General features: G+C 38.3%; 1 long non-coding RNA gene across 1 annotated transcript in view; it reads left to right on the forward strand.

Annotated features, from left to right (window-relative positions):
* LOC105475408 (uncharacterized) overlaps nucleotides 1-27,710 on the forward strand; it is a 114,577-nt gene that overhangs the window by 53,379 nt on the left and 33,488 nt on the right. The gene's annotated exons all lie outside the window — the stretch shown is intronic.

Consider the following 27,710-nt stretch of genomic DNA (forward strand, 5'->3'; position numbering starts at 1 on the left):
CAGTTAACTAGCCTTGAGTTGTTGAGGAATAAATGCCTTTGTGATGTGTGGGTAGCTCTAAGCAAGGACTAAATTGAGCAAATTCAACATTCCTCATGGTAAATAAGCATTTAACAATTCTATAACCTACTTCTCCCCAGCAATAACGATTACTTTTCTTTTTTTTTTTAATTTATTTATTATTATTGTACTTTTAAGTTGTAGGGTACATGTGCATAACGTGCAGGTTTGTTACATATGTATACTTGTGCCATGTTGGTGTGCTGCACCCATCAACTCATCATTTACATCAGGTATAACTCCCAATGCAATCCCTCCCCCCTCCCCCTCCCCATGATAGGCCCCTGTGTGTGATGTTCCCCTTCCTGAGTCCAAGTGATCTCATTGTTCAGTTCCCACCTATGAGTGAGAACATGCGGTGTTTGGTTTTCTGTTCTTGTGATAGTTTGCTAAGAATGATGGTTTCCAGCTGCATCCATGTCCCTACAAAGGACGCAAACTCATCCTTTTTGATGGCTGCATAGTATTCCATGGTGTATATGTGCCACATTTTCTTAATCCAATCTGTCACTGATGGACATTTGGGTTGAATGAGATACCATCTCACACCAGTTAGAATGGCAATCATTAAAAAGTCAGGAAACAACAGGTGCTGGAGAGGATGTGGAGAAATAGGAACACTTTTACACTGTTGATGGGATTGTAAACTAGTTCAACCATTATGGAAAACAGTATGGCGATTCCTCAAGGATCTAGAACTAGATGTACCATATGACCCAGCCATCCCATTACTGGGTATATACCCAAAGGATTATAAATTATGCTGCTATAAAGACACATGCACACGTATGTTTATTGCAGCACTATTCACAATAGCAAAGACTTGGAATCAACTATTACTTTTCATTACTGTACTATTTAAGTTGTTGTAGAACATTTAGCTTATATATGCGTTTAGAATTGTTCAAAAGTCCCTGGCATCTTCCTTTTGGTTGTGAAGTAAGTTTGGTAGTCTACACAGGGTAGCATTCAATAATCGAATACCAATTTCAGGGTTGAGTACAGTTATTGTTTCAAAGTTCTATTTACCATTTTATTTCTAGCATTTAGGACAGTACCAGTCCATGCAGGTGTGTAATTCATTTACCGTATTAACTTATACTTAGTATAGTCATATCAAAATGCTCAAGGTCAAAGTTTGAAACATAGCTAAGTTCCTGAAAAGATCTTCACCTAAAATTGGAGTAAAGATCACTGTTCTTCTCTGTATTATTATGTGTAGCCGTGTCATATTATTCTCTCTACATTCTCCATAGATGATTTAATATGTCACTCAGGGAAGCCTTGTTTGTCACTAAGTCCAGGACTTGTCTTCAGTTTGTACAGACTTCAAAATACATTTGCCAAGTGGGTAGGCTTAGAGTTGACTCATAGTTGCAAAATTCAGAGGTGTGTACGTGTATGTCTCTCTCTGTGTGTGTATGTTTATTTGATGTATTATTTATTACAATAAGAAATATAACTGCTAAGTGAAGCATCACAATTTTTGTATGGGACACAACATTATTTTCACATTGCTTTTCACCTGATGAGAACTGACTTCAACCTAGGGCTTTATTTTCATATTTTAATGGATAATTGTATCATACTAAGGTATCATGATTGGTCATTTCCCTTTCAAGGGTCTGTCAGCCACAGGGGTTGGTAATGGCAATGTTTACACTTCAGAGCTTCCTCCCAGAACAGCCAGCAGGAACACCATGTGTCGTCTTAACCAGCTCCGTTTTTTGTAGGTTTTTCTGCAGACAAAGCTCTATTCACCTCTTTTTCCCTTGGCTTGACTTTTTCTTTAATAATTTATTTCAACTTAGGTAAGTTAATAGAACCAGAATGAAGTTACATCCAGATTTTTTGTTTGAAATGTTGCTACCCCTCGAACTTCATAGACACTCACTCATTTGACCCCAATGTAAGGCTCTTTGGTTCAAATATAGTCTTCAGCATGCTAATCACTGGTGACAAAATGAGGCACAATTTCCCAAGAAACAGAGTCAAAATTAAAGTCTAGAGCAATCATTTAATACATCTTGCTTGTAAATCCAGTTGCACAATAAATGGAATGGATAAAGTTTGGTGAAACCAGGTTGATTATAACACCTTACATTTGCATGAAATGCTGTATTTCACAAAGCCTGTTTGAAACATTACCTCATTTCAGTTGTAAGTCCAAGTCTTCTTGACTGAGATTAGCCCAATAGTATATGTGTGTGTCACTGAGGTTCAGAGAAGTTGGGTAACACTTACTAAATAGAATATGTAGAGAAGTCTAAGGTTGTTGGTAATAATTTTCCTTAGATTAAAATGAATGCTGGTAGACATTTCAAAAGCCATGCCATACATATTTGTTCTTTGACCCTTAAAATATTCTTTCTTTATTGAAATGAACTTAGATATTCATTTAGACTATAGATAAATTAATGGGCATTCAAATTTTGTTACCTTCATTGTGATTTTTCTTGCTCATATTCTAAACATAATTTTCTTCTGACCTTTTGCTTGTGAAATAAACAGCTAGCATGAACTTTGGAAAATGAGTTTGGGTTCGATACATATTCATCAGATATATTTCTGTTGAAACTGTATTTTTTTTAACTCTCACAGATTTGTGAAGAAACATTGTCATAGACAATTATTCAAGACACTGACAAGTTGATGAAAGTACTATAAGAACATCCAAGAGCATTTTATAGCTAAACATCATTGTTATTATTCACATTTAATTGTCCCAAATTCTCCATGAAAACAATAATCATTACCTAATTCTTTAAATATATTAATAATCCCTATTATGGGACATTATATGATAATTGTTGATAATTGTATAAATCACTCATGATGCAAATTTTCCCTCTCAAAAAAAATTCTTGAACATGTTTCCAATTTGAATAAAAATTTCATGTCTCTCTAATAATCCCTTGAGTAGAAATCTAATAAAAGGATATGTATGCAAGAGAAAATTGCTGAAAGTTTTTTATTTCCCTTGATTTCAACTTTTATTTCTATAGTAAATACTATGAATTACTTAAAGGGCTGGATTTTTTTAGTAGTATTTTGCATATATATATATATACACACACACACACATTCCATATATAAAAAACATAATTTATCCTAGTATTAACAGTTAGTTACCAAAATTCTATCAGTACAGTATTGGTTTTAATTTATTACCATGAATTGATATAGGAATAACTAATATAGAATTTTTCAAGAGACAACTGAAAATAGACTGATGAGCCTTGGTCACAGATTCTTTTGGTTTTAATCCTGGCTTCATATCATCATTACTTATTAGTTAATGTAAGCCTGGAAAGAATTCAGCTCCCATAACCAAAAAGTTATACATGGATATAGATATAGTTATATATGGATATGGACACATGAATCCATTAACCACATGAATATATGGATCAGAACACTTCTATCTCATAAGTTTGTTATGAAGATTGAAAAGAGAATACGATTAAAGGAACCAGAACGTTCTGGCCAATTAATAAATAATTTGTCTTAAAATAGCAATGATAAAAGCTGACTTTTATTAAATACTTAATATGTGCCAGGCACAAAGAAAGAGTGATGAATAAAATAGTCAAGATAGTTCAACTTAAGGAGTATATATTCAGTAGGGAGTAGAGAGATAGTAACTGAGTCAAACAATAAATAAAGAGAATTAAATAAATTATCTGGGTGATGCTATAGAAGGTGTTTTGTAGAACAAGTGCTTTACACAGAGTGAGAACTGAAAACTTTACAAGCAGATACCATTTTGACCAGAGGCCAAAAGAATGAAAAGCAGATTATATAGCATTTGAGGGAAGACCAAAAAGCATTAAGCTAGTTTGAGGAACCAAAAGGAAGACAGTTGAGACTCAGAGTTTTCTGAATTAGGAATGGTTTTATAAGATCTGAGGGGCAGGCAGGAGCCAGATCATACACATTGTAGACCATGAAAAGAAATTTGGATTTTACTGTAGCACATTCAGAAGCCACTGAAGGTTTCTAAGTAGGAGAGGTGTCGTCATGAACATTTAAGGTCTACTCTGGGTGCCGGGTGGAGAATGAATTGTAAGGGTGAAAGAGTGAAAAAAGGAGATCAGTCCAAAATTATTTAAAATGGTCTCGTAAGCATATGATGGTTTTTTTTTTTTTTTTTTTTTTTTTTTTTTTTTTTTTTTTTTTTTGAGACGGAGTCTCACTCTGTCGCCCAGGCTGGAGTGCAGTGGCCGGATCTCAGCTCACTGCAAGCTCCGCCTCCCGGGTTCACGCCATTCTCCTGCCTCAGCCTCCCGAGTAGCTGGGACTACAGGCGCCCGCCACCTCGCCCGGCTAGTTTTTTGTACTTTTTAGTAGAGACGGGGTTTCACCGTGCCATTAGCCAGGATGGTCTCGATCTCCCTACCTCGTGATCCGCCCGTCTCGGCCTCCCAAAGTGCTGGGATTACAGGCTTGAGCCACCGCGCCCGGCCCATATGATGGTTTTTTAATCTGTCAAGTAGTGAAGTGGTTCCCAAGCAGCAGTGCCTGTTCTGTTGGCCACACTTCTGTATATTTGTCTGATAGGAAGTCAGCAAACCCAAATGGGTTTGGATCATTTATTACTCACTGAAGAACAGGCAGCACAAACTTCAAATTTCCATTGGTTGCCTTTGGTCCAAAATCCCATGAGGGTAACACAGAGGTGGGCCTAGGTGAATACTGCACATGTAGTAGATTTGTGTCATGGTTGAAATTAAGAGATCTTGATCTTGTCTAGGGGCTGATGGCAAACCTGCCCCTCTTGACACTATCTTTAGTACCCTGAAATATCTGCAGGGAGAGAGACTGGCTTTCCTACTCTGAGTGTAAGCCAACCTAGTCTCTGCTCTGGAGCAGTTTGGCAAACATCTTTAAACAAAGATGTCAATGCATCTTGCCCAGAAGAGCTGCAGAAGTGCTAGCACTGCCTCCCAGCACATCTACAATCAAAATTTTAAAGGAAGGTGTGGCTGAGGCATAAAATAATCCAGTGTAGGATACCTCAACTTAGTTCCATTTTAAAACCTTTCGCATGTCTTTTGCTTTTTAAAAACCATGTTCCAGTTCCAAATGAAAACAAATATAAATTTCGACAAAATTTCTAGAATTAATAAAAAGAATGCTATTGCTTTTCATTTTTATTGGATATAAAATAATTTGATTTTTCTAATGTTTCAGTCATTTTCTATTCCCAAACGTTCCCTCTAGTTCTGTGTATTTAAGTCTTTCCCTTTCCTGTTCATCCCTCTACTTACATTGAGTTGGCTGCCTCTGTGTATTCCCAGGGACTCCTATGCACAGCTCTGTCAGAGCATGTAGCATACTTCAGTTTGCTATTTTTTGTCTTTACCATTAGATCATACACTTCCTGAGGTCAAGAATAATGTCATTCACCTCCACATGACCAGCAACATACCATATTTTTACTTTAAGGGAGTAGAAGCTTGAAAAAAGTTTGTTGAAAAAAATGTTGAATCGATAGCCATTGTTGCATTGTTTCAGTTCAAATATTTCCCTTTTCACAGCAATTACCTCCATGGGAAAGTAGTGTCTCCCTTTTGGGGACTTCTGTATCTGTGGGTTCCTCATCCAGGAATTCAACCAACTACAGACTGAAAACATCAAACAAATAAAAATAATAATACAACAATAAATTAATACAAATAAAAAACAATACAACTACTATTTGCAGAACATCTATATTATATTAGGTATTGTAAGTAACCTATAGATAATTTGAAGTATACAGAGGCTGAACATAGGATATACGCAATTATGACAGCATTTTATATTAGGGACTTGAACATCTGTAGATTTTGGTATCCTCAGGGGTCCTGGAACCAATCCTCCTCTAATATTGTGACATTACTTTGTTTTTCATGGCAATTGTTATTTATTTACATATTTTTTCCTCACAAAAAGTAAGTCTTCTTGAGGGCAAAGGTGATGCTATCTTTAATGTCATACATCTTCTTAGTGCCCTGTAAAGAACCTGTACGGAGGAAATCATCAAGTATTTAAGTGAAATTGATGTAGCCAGATGTACTGGTGGGCTTCTGTAATCCCAGCTACTTGGGAGGCTGAGGCAGGAGAATCACTTGAACCCAGGAGGCGGAGGTTGCAATGAGCCAAGATTGTACCATTACCCTCCATCCTGGGTGACAAGAGTGAAACTCTGTCTCAAAAAAAAAGAAATTGATGCAATGCAGGTGAGCCCCCAAATTGGGGCCTAGTCAGGGAAGGTTCTCAGCTTTGCTCAGGAAAGAATTCAAGAGCAAGTCAATGGTAGAAGAAAGCAGCTTTACTGAGGCGGCTATGTTGCTGCTCTGTGATTGCCCCTGCAGAACAGGGCTACCCCATAGGCTGGGAATGGAAAGTAGCAGCTCAGGGCAGTTCTGCAGTGATATTTATACCCACTTTTAATTTCATGCAAATTAAGGTGCCGGTTATTCAGAAATTTCTAGATAAAGGGCGGTAACTTCCAGGTCATTACCATGGAAGGGGCAGTAACTTCTGAGTGTTGCCATGGCAATGGTATACTGACATGGCACAGGTGGGCGTGCCTTATGAAGAGACACTTTCACCTCTTCCCTGTTTCAGTCAGTCTCTAATCTGGTCCAGAGTAAAGTCCCACTGCCCCCCTCAGAGATTAGATACTCCTCCTTAATCTTAAGGGGGCTACAGAAAGGCAGAGGTCTATCTTCTGTAACTCCTTTCTTCTGAGTTTATGGGTGCAGGCCCTGCCTAGTATCAGAAGAGTAAAAATCTCTGGATAGCTGATCTAAAGGGCCCCAAAGCAGGATGCTTTCATTCCCCAGGTCAGTAGACAGGATGGGGTGGAAGCCTTGTGTCAGCATTGTTGTTACCTGGGACTGTAATGTAGAAGACATATACTTTAGTAAGAGGTTAAACAAGCAAGGACCAACAATTAGTAATAACAAGACAGCTATCAAAGGTCTTAGGGGTAGTAAAAACCAGGTGAGACTTGGGAAGGCACTTTTGATAGTTGACGAGATATAATTGGGGTCAGTGGCCTCGTTGTGTTTATGTAACCAGATAGCTTGGTCATAGATCTTTTGCATGTTAGCCTCAACCTGTCCAGAGTTATTAGTATGTGTGCAGCAGGTTTTGTTAGTAACGGCACAGACTCAGCTTTTTTCATTTAGTAAATAAGCCAATGTTAGTCTGTTATTGAGAACTACATTTACCAAAGAGTCTAGGGACTCATGAATTCCCTTAGTGCCTGACCTGTGTTGATGGTTAAGGATTCTAGCATTTGAGTCAAGTCTTTAATGTTGACCCCTGGTAGGCAACATCACTCCAGGGTGCTGTTAGTCCTGTGGCCACCCTGATTCTCACAAGAAATAATTTCACTGCTTGCTTACTTCTGATGTTTTGGGTCTTATGGGATTATAGACTATAATGCCTGCAGAGGCAAGAGTGGCCACTGTACATTTACCTGTGTTCCAAGTTTTTTTATACAGGGGAAAGCCATTTTTTTTTATACAGGGGAAAGCCACTCCTAAAAGAACAGGCAGTTCCCTGGGGAGGTGGGAGCGGTTATGGAGTGTGACTTCTTCCCATTCATGGCTGCAAACAAAAATGAGCCCAGCTGGGGCACAAATAAAAGCCTTATGGGGTGTGACGTCTATTCTTTGCTTCCAAGTAGAGTCTATGAGATACTCTTCCTCTGTTCCAGTGAGGGTGGCCAAACAACCCTTGTTTTCCAGAAGGGTGTGATACTCTCAGCTTCCTGGATTGGGCAGTAGTTTTCCCCCTATATGTTCTGATCCAGGTAAAAGCATCACATAAGGTCTCCTCACTTACAAGTGGAATCCCACTTACCTCGCTGTGGCCTTGGGAACTTGGCAACTAGAGATGAATCAGAGCATTGCAGGGAAACTTCTGCTTTTGTGTCATTAACCCAACAGCGAGTGCAAAAGATAAAATCATTAGTGCACTGTAGATATGGATACCCAACTTCCCAGGTCCAGGTAATAGTAGCTGGGGGAGTTCAGGTAGAATCTGTTATGTGGAAAGTTCTTTCTAACAAGCAGGGGTCCAGGTTCTTTGGCATTGCTATGGTTAATTAGGAGGTCTAGGGAGTTATAGACTCCCTAGATTTTCCAGATAGACCAGAAGGTGGAAATCTCTATCCTGAGGATGTTGATGACAAACACAGCAACCATAAATATTTCCTGATGCTATAATTTTTGAAATATTGACTATAGGGTTTTGGTTCCCATCCACCCTGGATCAGGGTGACAGGGAGAGCAAACAGGATTCACAGCGAGAGCATGGTGTCTGGGTGGGACTTAGAGTTGCCTCTACGCCCAATAAGGACAAAAGAGGTGTTTCAACAAGGAGGAGGTGGTTGGACAAAGTGATAGAAAAGAGGTATTACAATCAGGAATGGGAGAAAATTATTGCCCTTTTTCTCATCCACAGCATCACATTACCACTTCTGGCTAAGTGCTGATTCTTTTAAAAAGGTAGTGGAAGACTTCCAAAGGTTCACAGATATATATATATATATATGCGTCGTGGTGTCCCCCTTTTGTGCCTGTGACTCATAAGAAACAAGTTTTATCCTGGACAAGTATGCCCAACTAGTTATTCCCTGAAGTTTAACAGCCGTGGGGGAACTTAATAAATGATAAAGGCCCTTTTATTTTGGTTGTAATTGATTCTTGGAGGATCCTTAATTTTAAAGTTTTTAGTAAGACTAAGTATTCTGGTTAGAGGCAATACTTTAGGTTCATATTCTTGAAACCTTGTGAACCTAGCCTAAATTTTAAAGTGGGCATAGTGAGGTATGTCCAACCCCTGTTTTCCATCTTGGCCTGAATTAGTTTTTTTTTAATTTTTTTTAGATTTTTTTGGAGGATTTCCTTTGGCCAAGTGACTTAGAGTCAAAAGACTTATAGTCAATTAAATATTCTGGACCAGACAAGAATGGAAGTGGGTAGAAACTCATTAGCCTTTAAAACTATTTTAAGCAATTTAAGAGTCAAAACACACACACACACACACACACACACACACACACACACACGCACGCACACAAACCAAAAATAAGATTATACAACTGACTTAACTATAAATTCTGTTCATTGAGCTGCTATAATCTTGGCTTGTAGCAATTAGCTATACAAGACATAAGCAACTTTGTTTAGGCATCTGTGTGCCTGTCCTTGATTTGGAGGGTCTGGATTGTTTCCTTCAAAACCCAGCTTTTGCAATCTCACATGCCCACCTCGTCTGAGATAGTCCCCAAGTCTGGAAGGATTCAGTTTTTTAAATTCTGGAGGTAAATCAGCAATGTTTCAAACAAAAGGCCATAAGCCTTGCCTAGTTTTGAGAATGACAGGGAAGGAGACTCACAGGTAGCTAAAAATTTAAGCTATTCACTATCAAGGCATAGAATAAGTTAATTCAGTTAGAGGCAAAATTATTAAATGGATACCAGCTTGTCTCTGTGTCTCATGAAAACACTTTACTTTGATTTTCCCCTTTGCCCAGGTTTAAAGACAATGTTTTGGTTAACTTGAGTTTGGTGTTAGATGCTGGAAGGAATTGGTGCTTTCTCTATTTGAGCTTTGTGTACCTGGGAGTCAAAGCGCCGTAACTTAACAGCACTTGGACTAGTTACCTAATAAGATTACCTGATAAGTTACCTAATTTGATTACCTGATAAGGAATTTGTCAGAGGTCTGGAGGTGGTGATCCTGGAAAACATGACCTGACTAGAAACTAAAAAAAGAATTTACAACCTTGTGATGATCAATTTTTATAGCTTTGATAAACCCCAACAACAACCCAGAGATTTAAACTAGGATTTGATTCTGAGGGTGTTTGTCAAAGGTGTTAAAAGGTTCAAAATATTTGATCAATAGGGAACCACAGGTTATTGTAAGCAATAGTTACTTGTTTATCCAAAGTGGTAACACCCTCTGCAGTATGATTACCTCTCCTATGGGAAGCCCACTTAAATAACCTGAAAGTTAAATTTCATGGAGAGAAAAAGAATACTTTAATTTGATCAAACATAGGAAAAGTGTGTTTAAGATTATGAGTATAGCAAAAGAACATGAAAAGTTTTCCAGTTACACTGAAAATTTAGAAACATAAAGAAAAACCAAGTGGCCCATGGATGCTTTTTATAGCTTTCTCCTGTCTTGGGCAGATTGAGTAATAAAATACACACCCAGGAAAGCTTGCCTTCCAGAAGAGTCTAGATTTCTATTGGTGTATTTCCTGAGTGTCTCAACCAAACCACCCTGAAACAGAGTGGGATTTTTTATTTTTCCCTGAGTTGTTTCTCTAACCTTGTCTTAATTGACGGGCTGAACTGCACACTCTTTCCTCCACTTTTTCTCCGCAGTACGGCAAGCAGACAACAATATTTGCAAGTCATAACAAGTTAAATTAAAGAACACAGTCAACTTAACAAACTTCTCTATAAACTTTTCTGAATTCTCTGAAAACTTGCCACACTTTTGATTGCATAAAGCCAAATTGTACGTAGACAATAGCACACGTACTCTAAGTGTTCTATTATTTCTATCAGCTACTGCCTGCAATGGACACAGGTTTGATTTTCTGGGCTGATATGGGGCCTTACTCCTGGTGGTGCTGGTTGGGTTTGCTTTCTTGGGAAGAGTGGTTATAGGCTGGGGATTGTTAGATCAGCTGGTACCTGATGACCTTGGGGTGAAATCCTTTATTAGAGAACTGGCAGGATCCCCCATCAGAATTGGGGGACTGAGGAGGCTCCAGAGAGGGTGTAGGTCTTCTAGAGGGAGCATCTAGTAGGGGGTCCCTTAGGCATGGCTTCCTGGTGCCTGGAAGTAACATGAGCCAGTAAAAAGCTCGAAAAGCCTGTACATAAGGGAACTCCTCCCAATTTCCTTCTACAGAACAAATGTAAAATAATATAAAGACCCAGGCCTAGGATGGATCCGTTTATTTTCTAATTGGTAACAGACCCAAACAGTGTTGCAATAGAAAATGAGTTTCGAATTTGAATTTGCTCCAAGAACCTAAAAGACGCTCCAGTGACAAGTCATCTGGGATGCTCATCATCGTTCCCATGGATTGCTGCAGGACTCAGAAGTTTTTCTACTTCTAGTGAGAGTAAAAGCAACTGGGCTCTTGCAACTTTTCTTTTTTAGATTCTCACTTACTGCAGAGAAGGTGAAAGTATAGAAAGCAAGACATTATGAAAGTGGATTATATTTGCCAATGAACAAAGTATGACAAAAAAGTATTTTTATTAAGCAAAGTATAGAATGAAAAGTGTAAATAAACTGACAATAAGAAAATCCTGTTATGGAAAATGATATCTTTAGGGCAGAAAACAAGAAAAGGCAAGATCAAGATTCCCCTAGGGGAATGCCAATGCTCAGAATCCCAGAGTATCCAGTGGGCAGCCAACAATACCAAATGCTGAAAACCCGGAATAGCTGAGCATCAGTCAGTGGGGGTCACCATACCAAATGTCAGAAACCTTAAGTATCTGGGGGCTGACCAATGCTGAAAACCCCAGAGCATCAGTGGGGCGGCCAACAGGAACCCCAAAAGCCTGGTTAGGGACACAGAACAATGTAACTCTGGTGTCCCAGGGTCAACACAACAGGGGACTTCTCATAACCAAATGTCTTGTCTTAAACAATTGCCCAAATACAGTTAACAGAAAGTCAAAGCAAAAACAAACACACAAACAAAAACCCGGCAGACAAAATAGACATTTTAGAACTGAAAGTAAAGTGGCTGGTTGAGCAATAAAATGGAGTCAGAAGAGAAAGGACCAGGGGAAGCAGTGACTTTGCTCCTCATTCACAAATCATATCACAAGGATATGCTTTGAGGCACTCAAATGATGGGAGACTTTTAACTGCTTAGCCAAAAGGGGACACTCATCCATTCACAGAAGCCAAAATGGTGCCAACTGATCTTCCACATGAGACCTGGGTGAAGGTCTCTCCAGATTCCCCCGGATTTGGTGGGCTCAGGTACTATAGTGTGATAGGCCAGCGTGGGCACTAGTAACCCACCGGCCTGCCGGCCCTAGGGGCAGGTCCCATACGAGGCAGTTGCACTATGGCCACTTGCCCATCCACTTGGCTCCACCTGCCAGGAAAAATGATGGCTCTGAAAAGAGCGTTTGATTATTGAAATTTTAGCAGCTCTTTGGTGTTACAACCTCAGCATCACAGCTCTTGCAGCCTTGATCACTGACTGTCTCGCTGTCCATCTCCATCTCTCTGCTCACTGTCTCTTGCCATCACCTTGCCAAGTGCTGTCTCTTGTCTCTTGTTGTTGCCTTGCTGACTGCTAACGGCCACTTCTCTCACCATCCCTCACACTGTAGTCTTCTCTCTTCAGCATCAAGTTGGGCATCATGTTGATGCAGGGTAGGCAAGCCCCCAGATTGGGGCTTAGCCCAGGAAGATTCTTGCCTTCACTTAGGAAAGAATTCAAGAAAAAGCTGGTGGTAGAAGAAAGCAACTTTACTGAGGCAGTCGTATTACAGTTCCATGACAGCTCCTGCAGAGAAGGGCCACCCCGTAGGCAGTGTGTGCAGAGTGACAGCTCAGGGTCAGGCCTGCGGTCATATTTATACTCACTTTAATTGCATGCAAATTAAGAGGCAAGTTATTCAGAAATTTCTAGAAAAAGGATGGTAGTTTCCAAGTTGTCGCCATGGAAAAGGGTGGTAACTTGTGAGTGTTGACATGGCAATGGTAAACTGACATGGCACTGGGTGGGCATGTCTTATGGAGAGATGTTTTGCCTCTTCCCTGTTTCAGCCAGTATTAAACCTGGTCCAGAGTAAAATCCTACCTCCTACCTCAAATTCACTGGCCCATCAAATTAAATTCTTCCCATAGAGAACCAGTGATTCAAACACTGATTTTATTATGAGTAACCATTCCTTTAAATGAGGATAGTGAGAGGAAAAAAATGTCATAGAATAACCCACAATTTAATTTTTCATTATGAGAGAAGACTTTTGCAAAAATTTCTTGGTGTGACATTTATACATGGCATTCAGGACATGTTACCCCAAAATATGTCATGTTGGCATATTGACTATTTTAAACTGAATCATTTGAGAAACCACACACGCAGACATAACTTTCTGATCTTCCCCTGAAGCAGGTCATAAGACCCTCATGTGAAAGCTATCCTCCTTCCACCTGAAGGAATGGAGCAACCTTATCTTCAAAAAGGAAGGGACACCAATAGAAATCTGAACAAACAGGCCTGACTGTTTCCCCTGGTTTACTATAGCTCATACCTTGTCCTATCACAGTTCTCTACAACTCTCCACTCTTGATCAAATCTAGCATTTAAAACACTTATTCTTCACTTCCTTATGAAGGCTGTGTGTCATGTAAAGCTGTATTATAAATTTATAAGCTTTTCTCTTATAAATCTGTTGTTTGTTACAGGGGCCCAACTGAGAACTTAGAAGAGTAAATGAGAAAGATATTATATTAGTCTGTTTTCACCCTGCTAATAACAACATACCCAAGACTGGGTAATTTATAAAGGAAAGAGGTTTAATTAACTCACAGTTCCACATGGCTGAGAGGCCTCATAATCATGGCGGAAGGTGAATGAGGAGCAAAGTCACATCTTGCATGGTGGCAGGCAAGAGGTGTGTGCAGGAGAACTCCCCTTTATAAAGCCATCAGATCTCCTGAGACTTATTCCTATCATAAGACCAGCACAGGAAACACCTGCCCCCATGATTTAATTACCTTCCACTGGGTCCCTCCCATGATATGGGAATTATGGCAGCTACAATTTAAGAGGAGATTTAGGTGGGGACACAGCCAAATGATATCAGATATTTTTCCTCCCCTACAGACATGTATTTAGAGAGGGAAGAGGTTGTTCATTGTATCTTATTTTGTCACAGTGTGACATGTCTATAAAATATTGTGATTATAATGGCATGTATATTTATTTATGTTAAGAAATTCTAAACAATCTTTAAAAAATCACATTCCTGAGACTCTTTCATAATAACTATAAGGTTTTTTAAAAAAGCATTTTCTCTCTCTCTTTACATAATCAAATTGAAGGTATTATTTTGGCCAGATTTTTAGATTTATTTTCTGAAAAATAATGTAAGTTTATGCCAGATTGTGTGATGTTCTCTTTTGTTCTACAAATGCACATTTTGAAGTTGTGATATAAATATTCACAAACATTTAAAAATGTGGCACTGTTTTGACCAGCTGTGTTCCTTTTTCTAAAAATAACTCATATTTATTACATTTTCTTATTGAAATTTTAATATCTGGGTACTACAGTAATAAAACTGTTCGATTAATATGTAATGAGTGATATTGTTATGTTAACTACCTACTTTACATTACAGTCATACATAACTTTTGACATCCATAAAGGTGATTGTGTATTATAATAAAGTCTAAAGCAGTTATACTATTTTTCAGTTTTATTTTAGGTAACAGAATATTTTGTTCCAAGCATGTGGTAACCACAGTATTTGAATATCCAGTCCTATATATGGTGTTCAAGCTGTCATGTTCCATTACTAATGTCCTTCAACTAGAAATTTAAAAATGTAAGTTTTCAATCCAATTTCACTATTACACCAACAGTCATTTGAATTTAAGCAAGTTCTTATCCTAAATCCAGTTTCTTTTTCTGTAATAGTCAGTTCAAACACTCAATAAACATTTCCTGAGCCCTTATTATATTCTAAACACTGTAAGCATAGGGTTGAAAGGCACAGACTTTAAGGGATTAGTGGTGTCAAAGTAAAATTTTCAAAAAATAAAAAATAAAAAATTAGCCAGGCTTAGTGGTGCACACCCCTGGCTCCAGCTACTCAGGAGGCTGAGATGGGAGGATTGCTTGAGCCGGGAAGGTGGAGGTAGCAGTGAGCCACGATGGTGCCACTCCAACCTAGGCAATGGAGGAAGACCCTGTCTCAAAAAGCAACCAAAAGGTTAAATATCTACCTGTCAAATGAGCATGAAGTGAACACGTCAAATATTTAATTTTCTCCATAGTGATAGAATCTGTAAGATGGTAACAGTGGTTCAAAGAAAGAAGCAAGTATTTAGAGTAGCTGAAAGAAGGAACACTTGAATAATGAAGTTTATTAGAACATCCCACCCCAGTATAGTCTCTTTGGCATATGGATTGTTTTGAGCTAAAGACAACTGGGAACCAGCAGATGGAGAAAGAACTCTCTTTACCTTACTGCCTAAAAATAGAGAACAAATTTTCCCTTTTCTAAGGAAAATTATTTCCATTTATAAAGGAAATTTACATTTGTAATTGTGTCTCATACCAGAGATAACGCTTATCCCCTGAACAACTCTTATCTGCAGAAGACAACCCTTATTTACCATACAGTTCTCCCGATTCTTACCTTCCCATAACATGCCTCTCCTGTGCAGAAGCCCCATACCCCTTTTCCTTTGTTTAGCCTAAATTGGTTTATAAGCCCCAATCACCTGCCTGCCAGCTTGAGGCTCATTTATTTGTGAGACTTCATTGCATAGGTGTGTAATTAAAACAGGTTTTTCTCTTGTTAATCTAGCTTTTAACAGTTTGATTTATGGGCCTCAGTCATTGAACCTAGGAGGGCGGGAGGAAAAATCTTTTTTTTCCTCCCTCATAACAAGATGGCTGATTTAAATGCAACCCTAGTTAATATCTTACAAAAGATGTGACAACAAAACCACATTGCTATAAAACAAGAATCATTTGAATCTACTGTCTGGTGATTATAGAGTTGTAACTTACATAAAACAATAGTAAATTAGCATATGGGCAGAAAGATGTGATACTTTCCCTCAACCCATCTTAAGGGTAATGTCCAACACTCTTATAAAAAAAAGACAAGTTAACCTGAGAAAAGCATAAATTTATTTAATAAAAGTTTTCTGTGACACAAGAAACTTCAGCAATGAAGATGCAAAGACTCAGGGAAGACTGTCTGTTTTTAAGCTTAGGTTCTATTGAAGAATGTCCATCCATGTAGAAATGTGATTGGACGATGATGGTATGACCTAATGATAATAGATTGAGGAAGGAAACTCAGCAAGATTTTTCTCTCTGTGTAACGTTCCCTTCTCCTGGGTATAGGGCAGTACCCCTCTGAAATGAGGGTCTGTTTGGCAAAGGCACTTGACAGCTGTAACTGAAGCACACCCTGAGAGTGATCCTATGGTCTAAGAAAAGTGTTGGTTCAGAGTTCTGAGCTAAGATATCTGGAAATGGCCAATCTGGAGATTCACTCCTTATCTCTGAAGGACATTTGAACCCTTGGCCCACCCCTTGGAATGCAGGCCATACAGAGGATTGAGGTCCTTTGTTTTGGGTTAAAAGGAAGTTGCTAGGTGGAGGGTGCTAAGTAGAAATGCTGCATAAACTACATGCTTTTTGCAAATGGTAGTTGCACTGGACTGCCCCTGTACATGTATCCTCAACAAATCCTATTAGCTGTTTCTGGCTCTCTTCTGTGGCCTCTTGCACACAGTACTATACTTATTGGAGCCAATAAGGGTCTAGCACAACAGGGTCTTGAAGAGAGAAGAGAGAGCAACCTTTCTAGGTTTTATGGCTCACTTTGTGGGAGAGAAGTTCTAGTTTGTATCATTGTATTCGTTTTCATGCTGCTCATAAAGACATACCTGAAACTGGGAACAAAAAGAGGTTTAATTGGACTTACAGTTCCACATGTCTGGGGAAGCCTCAGGATCATGGCGGAAGCTGAAAGGCACTTCTTACATGGTGGCGGCAAAAGAAAAATAGGAGGAAGCAAAAGCGGAAACCCCTGATAATCCCATCAGATCTCCTGAGACTTATTCACTATCACAAGAATAGTACAGGAAAGACCAGCCCCCATGATTCAACTACCTCCCCCTGGGTCCCTTCTACAACACATGGGAATTCTGGGAGATAAAATTCAAGTTGAGATTTGGGTGGGGACACAGCCAAACTATATCATTTCACCCCTGGCCCCTCCAAATCTCATGTCCTCACGTTTCAAAATCAATCGTATCTTCCCAACTGTCCTCCAAAGCCTTAACTCATTTTAGCATTAACCCAAAAGTTCACAATCCAAAGTCTTATCTGAGACAAGGCAAGTCCCCTCCAGCTATGAGTCTGTAAAATTAAAAGCAAGCTAGTTACTTCCTAGATACAATGGGGGTACAGGTATTGGGTAAATACACCTGTTCCAAATGGAAGAAATTAGCCAAAACAAAGGGCCATGCAAGAGGTTACAGGGCCCACACAAGTCCAAAATCCAGTGGGGCAGTCAAATTTTAAAGCTCCAAAATGATCTCCTTTGACTTCAGGTCTCACATCCAGGTCACACTTATGCAAAAGTGAGTTCCCATGATCTTGGGCAGCTCCTCCCCTGTGACTTTGTAGGGTACAGTCTCCTTCCTGGCTGCTTTCACAGACTGGTGTTGAATGTCTGCAGGTTTTCTAGGTTCACAGTGCAAGCTGCCGGTGGGTTTGCCATTCTGGGGTCTGGAGGACGGTGGCCCTCTTTTCATAGCTCCACTAGGCAGTGCCCCAGTAGGGACTCTGTGTGGGGGCTCTGACCCCACATTTTCCTTCTGCACTGCCCTAGCAGAGGTTCTTCATGAGGGCCCCACCCCTAGGGCAAACTTTTGCCTGGGTATTCATGCATTTCCATACATCTTCTGAAATCTAAGTGGAGATTTCCAAACCTCAATTATTGACTTCTGTGCACCTTCAGGCTCAACACCATGTGGAAGTTGCCAAGCCTTGAGGCCTCCACCCTCTGAAGCCAAAGCCCGAGTTGTATGTTGGCCCCTTTCAGCCATGGCCGGGACTGGCAATCTTCAACAAAAACACTAAAAGGAAACATTGCAATCTCTTTTGCTTGTTTACAAGTTTTGGGTACTTTTCTTAGAAGAGGGAACAAGAGATTAGTAAACTATGGTAAGTGCTTTGATGTAAGCAGGAGCAGGGTACTATAAAACCAAAGGGGTCCCCACTTTTCCATGGTTTTACTTTCTGCAGATTCAGTTACCTGAGGTCAACCATGGTCTGAAAATATTAAATGTAAAATTCCAGAAATAAACAATTCATAAGCTTTAAGTTACATGCCATTTTGAGTAGCACGATGACCTCTCACACCATTCTGTTTCATTCTACCCAACATGAAACGTTCCTTTGCCCAGAAAATCCATACTATGATACCTGCTTGATTAGTCACTTAGTAGCATCTTAGTTATCAGACAGATTAAAAAAAAAAAAAAACATAGTGTATATAGGGTTTGGTAGTATCCGCAGTTTCAGGCATTCACTGGAGGTCTTGGAATGTATTCCTCATAGATAAGAAGGGACTACTGTGCAGCAAAACAGTACTTATTGGTGACTGTGTGATGAGCAGGGGTGTTTTCAAGGAAGATGTGAAAATGCTAGGAACATTCCTTCTGAGACCTGAAGAACAGGTAATCAGACAGCAAAGGAGAAAAAACAATGTAAAGGGAGAACTCTGCCTTTGACTCCTCATTGGGCTATTGTGTGGATGATAGGAGATAAAAACTCCAAAAACAGTAAATAGAAAAGAACAAAATCTGATTAATGAACAAATGCAAGAGTAGGAAGCAAAGTTGTTTTCTTTGTAGAAGGATTAATCTGACTCAAAGTGTGGAACAAATTAAGTAGTGAAAGACTCAAGGACACAGCTTTAGTATCAGCAGGAATGCTTCAAATAGCTTGAAAAAGACAACCTACTGGGGAATAATTCTTGACATTGTGACTATGGGTTGCCTGGAAATACTAGTGGTGCTATTTATTATTATATTGTCTTGTCAAGGTTTATCTATAGGAACAGGGATTACAGCTTGATATCATGATTGTAGATTCCACAGGGACTCTTTTTAATGTATATAATTATGGGCAGCGACAAACAAACATAATTTCAGCATCTGACTACTGTACATTGGAGGAAGAGGCTTAACCTAAAAATGTTAACCTAATCACAAATCACTTCCCACAACAACTCTTTCATACTTTCTGGTTAAATCAACAACTCTGGCATTACCATTGGCATCATTACATCATTCATTTGATTATATTCAAATCATTACATCTTCAATTTATTTGCAAATCCATATGTAAACATTTTTCTAAATTTTTTTTCTGAGATACTAACAAAGGCTTGTTAAACTTTCTATGATGCCAGTTTTGGACAACAGAAACCTTAGTTTAGTAATAATGTAAAGTTCTTTTTTTCCAAATATCTTTCATTACTTTTTAACCTAGGACTTTTGAAAACAAAATAAAAAATAATTTAAAAGGATATATACTCTCAGATCATTGAATAAAACAATATTCATGAATAATGGCAGCTTTTATAAATTTATGCATGATAATCTCTAAATTATATATTAGAATCCTGAGAGCATTTTCAAATTCATTTTAACTAAAGGATTGACTTTAATAATTAGTCTTGCTTGTCTAGAAAATTATCTATCGTCTGATTTTTTTTCCTTCTCCTTTGTTTTCCAAGATTTGTTATTCCTCTACTATATATCCCCACTTATTTATTATGAGAAAGAGGATGGCAGCCCCTGACAGCTAAAAACTGTTCTTGAACCGTCGCTTAGCCCTCGGTCTTGCTGCCTATTGACCTTGTGTCTGCTCTTCTCCTGTTGAACATAAACAATTTTATAACTATAACACCAGACAACACCATAGATGCCACCAACATCTGTGACTGTAATGGATAAAGACTAAAACAAGATGACTCTATAATTATGTCTAACAACAGACAAAAACATGCATATTATCAAAATCCAAAAATGACCAAACTCCTCCTCTGCTGGCTAATACGTGTGGCTCCTCTGCCAATCACAGCTTTAGCTGTGTTCTCCTCTTCCCTCACTCTAGATGAGATTCATTAAGATGCTGTAGAAGACCAACTCCAAGGTGACCCAAATTATTCCTACCTCCTAGTTGTCACACCTATGTGTAATCCCCTTCCCTTGAATATAGACAGGATTTCTGACTTGCTTTTAACCAGAAGAATATGGCAAAGATGATGTGATTTCACTGCTGTGACTGTGCTGCATAAGATTGTTAACTCCCATCTTGCCAGCAGACACTCTTGACTATTACTGACTCTCTCACTCTGCCTTGCTGCCTTTGATCAAGTAAGCTGCTGTATGCAGAGGTCCACGTGGCAGGGAACTGAGGGCAGTCCCAGCTGACAGCTAGCAAGGACCTGAGGCTCTCAGTATGACAACTCAGAAAGAGTTGAATTCTGCTAACAATCTCCTGAGCATGGAAATTGAGCCTTCCCCGGTAGAGCCTTGAAATGAGACTGCGGCTGCAGTTGACACGTTGCTTGCAGACCTGTGAAAAACCCTGAAGCAGAGGATGCAGTTAAACTGTGTCTAGAGTCCCAAATCACAGATATAGCAAGATTAATGTGTAGTTTTAATCCACTAAATGTGTGGTAATTTGTTATGCAATTATAGATAGCAGATACAATGGTCAATTATAGAATTATAGAATCAATTATAACTCGAATTCCTGAAAACAATCAGTATATAAAAAAGCCCTACTTCCTTCAAGCTGTCTCCAAATTACGTAACAAAAGCCCAGGTTTTATAATGCATTCTTAACAGCCTTTGTATTGAGACTCACCCACAATTCCCACTGGTATATATTTTCCATTGTTAAAATGGGTAACCTTCTCAACTTTGCTCAATTGTAGCTCTATTTGTGGTGGCTTTAGGCTGTTGGATGGTGGCACTTTGTCTTTCAATGCTGAGCTAGTTCTATCTGTTGACCACTGACCTTCCAAAAAGCCTCCACCCGGCCCCCCCCACAAAAAACCCTGTTATCAAACAAAACTGAGTTTATTAGATCTACTATAGAACTCTAGCTTGACAGAATCTTAGTGGTGTCTTACAATGTAGAATTTAGGGGAGGATATTTATGAGGCTTTAGGTCCTTGGTAAGTGATTTTAAAGTGTGTGTTGCAAGGTGAGGAACTGGTTGGGACAGGGCAGCCTTAATGGCATAATAATTTGGGAAACGTGAGTACAACTAGGTGGAGATCCTAAAATGAGCTTTGATGAACAAATACTTTTGTCTTGATAATTAAGGTAAAGTCACGTATTGCTTAACTACCAGGAATTTTTTTTTTTTTTTTTTTTTTTTTTGAGACGGAGTTTCACTCTTGTTGCCCAGGCTGGAGCGCAGTGGCAGCATCTCAGCTCACTGCAGCCTCTACCTCCCAGGTTCAAGCAAGTCTCCTGCCTCAGCCTCCCAAGTGACTGGGATTACAGACATGTGCCACCATGCCCAGCTAATTTTTTGTATTTTTAGGAGAGACGGGGTTTCACCATGTTGGCCAGGCTGGTTTCAAACTCCTGACCTCAAGCGACTCCCCCGCCTTGGCCTCCCAAAGTTCTGGGATTACAGGAATGAGCCACTGCACCTGGCCAGCTACCAGGATATGTTATGAGAAATGCATCGTTAGGTGATTTCGTCATTGTGTGACCATCAGAGTAAACTTACACAAACCTAGGTGGTATAGGCTATACACACCTAGGCTAAATGGTACAGACTATTGCTCCCAGACTACAGACCTGTACAGCATGTTACTGTGCTACATACTGTAGGCAAATTGTAACACAGATGGTCAGTATTTGTGTTTCTAAACATAGAAAAGGTACAGGAAGAATACAGTATTATAATCTTATAAGACCATTGTTGTATATGTGATCTGTCCTTGACTGAAACACCATTATATGGTACATGCCTTTATTTTAATTTGTTTAGTGTTATTTCCTAGGAGCAAATATTTCCTGGATCAGGTAGGTAAGTTATTGTTACTTGTCCCCAGTACTGTTTAACACTATCACATAAAAGTATGTTTTGTCTCAGTATTGTTTGTCATAAGGGCAGGGAATAAGGTTTGTTTCAATTTTCATATTATTGTATTATGGCCCTTGTTTCTATTTGTAGGGATGATCTGCTTAACAGCATAGTTCAAATTTCTCTTTAAATGCAGATGCGATTTGCTCTGCTGTAAAGGAGGATTGGCCTAACTCTAATTACCCCATATTTAATGTCCATTTATAGCTCTTTCCACCTTCTCTTATTCTCTGTTTTCATCATAAGATCCTATGAGAACATTCCAAGTGGAAATGCAAAGAAGTTCTTAATTCAGTCCTTGTGGCCAGATCCCGGTCTCAGGCCTGAGTGATGAACACAGTCCTCTCTGGGCATAGTGTGTACGTCCTGGCTCTTTCGAGCAATATTATTAAAATACTTTTTGGGTACAGCATTTCAGAGTTTTACTTCTTTTTTTTTTTTTGAGACAGAGTTTCACTCTTGTTGCCCAGGCTGGAGTGCAATAGCATGATCTCAGCTCACTGCAACCTCCGCCTCCCGGGTTCAAGCGATTCACCTGCCTCAGCCTCCCGAGTAGCTGAGATTACAGGCATGCACCACCATACACGGCTGATTTTGTATTTTTAGTAGAGTCAGGGTTTCTCCATGTTGGTCGGGCTGGTCTCGAACTCCTAACCTCAACTGATTGGCCCGCCTCGGCCTCCCAAAGTACTGGGATTACAGGCATGAACCACCGTGCCCGGCCAAAGTTTTACTATTTAACAGCCTCATACTCTCTATCTTGTGGTTATATCTATACCTACAATTTTTCCAACATTGAAATAGCCTATTGGATAATATGGAAACATTCCTACCAATTAAAAACTCCTTTTAAAAAACCCTAGACAGGAATAAAAATCTTTTGAAATGCATTGCCTTGTGATAATGTGTTGAAGTTCTGTCTTCTCATTGGCAAGTCAACATGGTAGGAACTCATCTTTCTGTTCTCGCAGCTTTCAGTTCTAACCAACTCCTGTGCTGCTTCTTCTTTGGAATATTTCTTTTCCACTTGCTGGGCAAACACAGAAAGGCAATTTCTTCCCTCTCTAGTCTTGTCAGAAAATAACTGCAGGTATATAAAGTGTAAACTATATATGTATCATGGTTATGGGGCCAATGCAAAATATCATATAACTGGAGGTTTTATTGACCATTAATTTAGGGCACATCAAATGTCAAGAACAGATATGTATAACTCAAGTCACAACTTTGAAGCAATTAACTCTGCTATAGTTCACTGGGAGAAATAACCTCTTTTTTTTTTTCCTTTCTGTATCAGAGCTAGACATATCATAGCAGGTACGCAATACATACTTGACTGGTTTCAAGTCAAATAAATTCGGCAGATATGATTGAGTGTCTATTACATGCCAGTCCCTTTTCAAGTTGCTTGTGATCTGTCTGTAAAGAAAAGATTCCTGTCTCGTGAAGATTACATTCTAATAGATGAAGCCAGACAATATATATTGAATACAATAAATAATAGAACTAGGTGATATGTTAGGAAGTGAGAGGTACTATGTAAAAGGGAAAAAGTAGAGAATGTGAGAGGAATGAGGGGTAGTGGAGGGGTTGGTGGGCAAGATGTTACTGTTTTAGAATGGCTGGGCCTTGATAAGGCGGAGTTTGCCAAAACATCTCAAAGGAGAGATTTTCACTTAGAAGGAACAGCCACAACAAAGGCTCAAGGCCAGTGTCTCTAGCATGTTAGAAAACATGCAAGAAAGCCAGCGTGGCCAGAGCAGAGTGAGCAAGGGAGAGAACAGCAGAGCAGCGGACGTCACACGCCACAGAGTGGTTTCTTCAGGTATCTCATTCCAGAATTCACAATGACTTATTTGATCAAATTTCTCTTTTCAAAAATCACTTCCATCAATAGAAATAGCCAAATGAATATGGAAAATACTTTGATATTTCTTATTATGCATAATAATGGTCATAAAAATGCATTTGTATTATTAAATTTATTATGATAAACATCTCATTTGGAATTATAAAAAGTACATGAAAAAATTAATTTTAAAAATTCAGTTTTGGGTTAAACTTTCCATAAATACACTACTGAACTCTAAAAGTAAAGGGTAATTCAAATGCATATACAAACAGAACTTTAGTCTTAGCACAGATTTCTCACATTACAGAATCTCCATTAATGTTGGCTACTTCCCAATTTAGGTTTTTCTAGTGATTCAGGAATTTAGTCACTTAGTGTCATCTAGTGGCATTTCTTGGTATAGCAAATAAAAGAGTTAAATATTTGTCAGATTGGTATAAAAGGAGCAGAAATTATGGATAGCCTTGAATGTACTGTGGTATTAACCAATCAAAGAATTTAAAGGCTGTTAAAACAATAACATGGGAAACAACCAAAGTTAATCAATAAGGGAGTGATGGCTTTCACATTGATAACCCGACCGCCCCAAACCAGGCATCGGAAGGCAGATTTTCAGAATTAGGGTTTTGTCTTTTTAGGTTGTATCAAAGCTAAAGGATGTAAAAAAAAAAAAAAAAAAAAAAGTTTCAGAGCGTGAAGAAACTATAAGCAGCCATCATTCCAGTATGTGAAAGTACAATACTAATGCTCACTTAATGATAGCAATGAGAATACCTCAAAATATTTAGTGCAATTACATTAAAAAAATTAACCTAATTTACTGGTTGATCATTCTCTTCACTTCATCTTAACTTTTGTGACACAATTTTTGGTGTCATCTTTCCATCGGAAAATTGCTTTATAATAAATCTTCTTAGGCTAGTATGAGGTTTATTTTCAACTGTATTTTCTTGTTCACTGACTGACTGAACCATAAAGGGCCAATTCTGCCAGTCGTTTGGGTAAGTGAAGGGTATTTCTGATGGAGCACTGCTCTGGGAGTCGGGAGCCCTGCATTCAGATCCAGCTCTGTCCCACTGTGAACTCAGGTCAACACTGTGAGTCTAGGTTTCAATGTCTTCACCTTAAAAAGAAGGCAAAAATGTATTGCTTTAAAAATATGTTATTACAATAGCCTATTATGCAACCGCATTGTAATAAGTACATTTTATTACAATGCTTTACTATATTGTTAAATTATTTTCTACTCCATCATGTACTTAAATCTTAACAGTTACAGAAATGATGAAATATCTTTCTCCAGGAAATTATGATACAGTTAGAGGCTTTTGAGATGATGATGGAGACAAGAATCTAAGACAGAAGAGGATTTTTATTATAAAAAGAGAGAAAAACAAAAATATTAGTACACACTGTCTAAGAGAAAAGGGATCTAAATACAAATGGCACTATAAATATTTTAGACCTAAAGGAAAATATTCTGCTAGCTGTTGTCATGTGATTTTGATCCTTTATCTTTTACTTCAGGGTTACAAAATCAGTGAGTCAAATTATTACATGCTTTGTAAGAGTTAGGTCATAATTTTATAAGAGATTTTATTAAATCACTATTGCTATATGACATCTGAACTGTTAATAGTTTTTGCGTGCCATTAAAATACCCATTAGATATTTTAAACACTTTTAAATTGATAAAGCTTTTGCAACTGATTTCACTCTATTGTGTAGTATAAATTTCACTGGGATACTTTTATGGTAGAGCATAAAATACACAGGCATATCACCCTTTCTACAATACATTACGCACCTGAATCCTTAAAATTTGGGACATCGCATAGTATTGGAGAGCCTGAGTTCATATTATTTTGATTTTGTGATCTTGATTTTTAAATCTTGAATTATATAGTACAGTTCTGTAAATAGGTGATAAATAGATCAGTTAAATCTAAAAGCAGCAGTAAATCAGTAGTTTTCAAGCTTGTTTGTTGATAAGGATCTTAAGGGGCATTTCCTCAAAATACAGTTTGCTAGGCCCATGTTCCAGACCTGCTAAACTAGAATCTTCAGAGAAGGAGTCTAAAAATGTTGTTTTTGTAAAATGTACCCCCTGCAGATTATTGTCGTATTAATTTATAAAGCAAAACTCTAATTCAAATATAAAATATAGCATAAGACACAATCTTAAAAGGCAAGATAAATAAGAACCCCTGTTCTAATACTTCTAACTTTGAATAAGTACCTTCACTAATTTAAGTCTTGGTTTTCTCATCTATAGAGATGGTAACAATGATTGCACCTAAGTAAAGATAGAGCGGTGAACATTGAGTCAATGCTCATAAAACATCTAGTACAATATCTGGCATAAAATAAGGGCTTAGATAATAGTGTGATTATTGCTGTGTCAACATTGTCATTCTTACAGAATAAATTCAATTCTTATGATTTATAGTCACTTAAGAAATACTTATTCACAGTGGAACATTTCTAAAGTTATTAAAACTGTAGAGAAGTTGAATCGTGAAATAAGAGTATACTGTACTCATGTTTGTGTTTGTTTTCATAAATCTTGAAATAAACTTTCTGGAATTTTTTTTGCTTTCAAAGAGTTATACTGCCACCTTGTGGCAAAGAGGGTAGAGCAAAGACAACAGTACCCGACTCCCTTGGGGATCATGGGATCAAAATTTATTCAAGTGAAGATATGAAAACAGCTTTACAAATATTAGCCAATAAATATAAATGAATGAATGAATGAAAGTAAGTTTTTAAACAGGGAAGTAAAATTTAGAAATAAAATACTAACTTGAGAATTGCAAATCTTTCACAGGGAGGATGCTGCCAAGGTAATGATATTGCTCCGGAGACCTCATAGAGCTGAGTAAGCCAAATCTGAGCTTTGAAAAGTCAGCATGATCAGGGCACTAGGAGTTCGGGTTAGAGGCAACCCCCACTGTGTCTCAGATACTCAACTAAGGTAGAATATTGAACATGTGTTAGCCAGTTCATCATAACTTTATTTGTAGATTTGAACTTTATACGTAGAATTCAAATTCCTGAAATCATTCTATGTGTATTTTAAGAATCCACTTAAGAAATATTTAAGACTAATTTTACGTGAAATCTTGTCTTTCTATGCCCCCTTCCTATCATATCTTGTCTCTCCTTGACAGTTTTCAAAATGATGGAATTATTGATTTAGAATTAAAGCACAGATTTCATGAAGATTTTACTTTATTTCAATTTCATTGTTCAAAATGAATATTCAAAAATCAGACATTTATCCAATCTGCCATTAATGTGAAACACATTGATGTGAACTGTCAATGGTGCACTGAATTATTTTTTTCTTATGAAATTTCATCAGTTCAAATGTAGATTTTACTACTTATGAACTTATTTTTATAACAAGTTAGCAGCATCGGTCGGCTGAAATTAACTTTAAAAAGACATTTGGTATAAAATAATTAATTGCTAGCAAGCTTCTCAGCATTTTTGAATTTTGTGTTTAACGAAACTCTTCTGAGCATGTCGAAGCATCCCCTGCTCAATTCTCACCCACAGGTATTCAATTATCACTCTATTAATATATACACTAACAACAGCTTCCTTTGTCTACTTCGCCATGCTAGCAATTAGAAGGAAATTACTCCTGAATAACATGGAGAAGGGGAACATTTCTTAATAGGTAGTTCTTTAAACTTAGAGAACTATGATAGTACGTAGGCTAATATAATTTATAACAATTTTCCTGCTTTTAAAAAATGTGTCTTTACAAAATAGAATGCTGGGCTGGGCACTGTGGTTCACGCCTGTAATCTCAGCACTTTGGGAGGCTGATGTGGGTGGATCACCTGAG

Source organism: Macaca nemestrina, chromosome 4 (genome assembly GCF_043159975.1).
Source record: "Macaca nemestrina isolate mMacNem1 chromosome 4, mMacNem.hap1, whole genome shotgun sequence".
NCBI classification, from domain to species: Eukaryota; Metazoa; Chordata; class Mammalia; order Primates; family Cercopithecidae; genus Macaca; species Macaca nemestrina.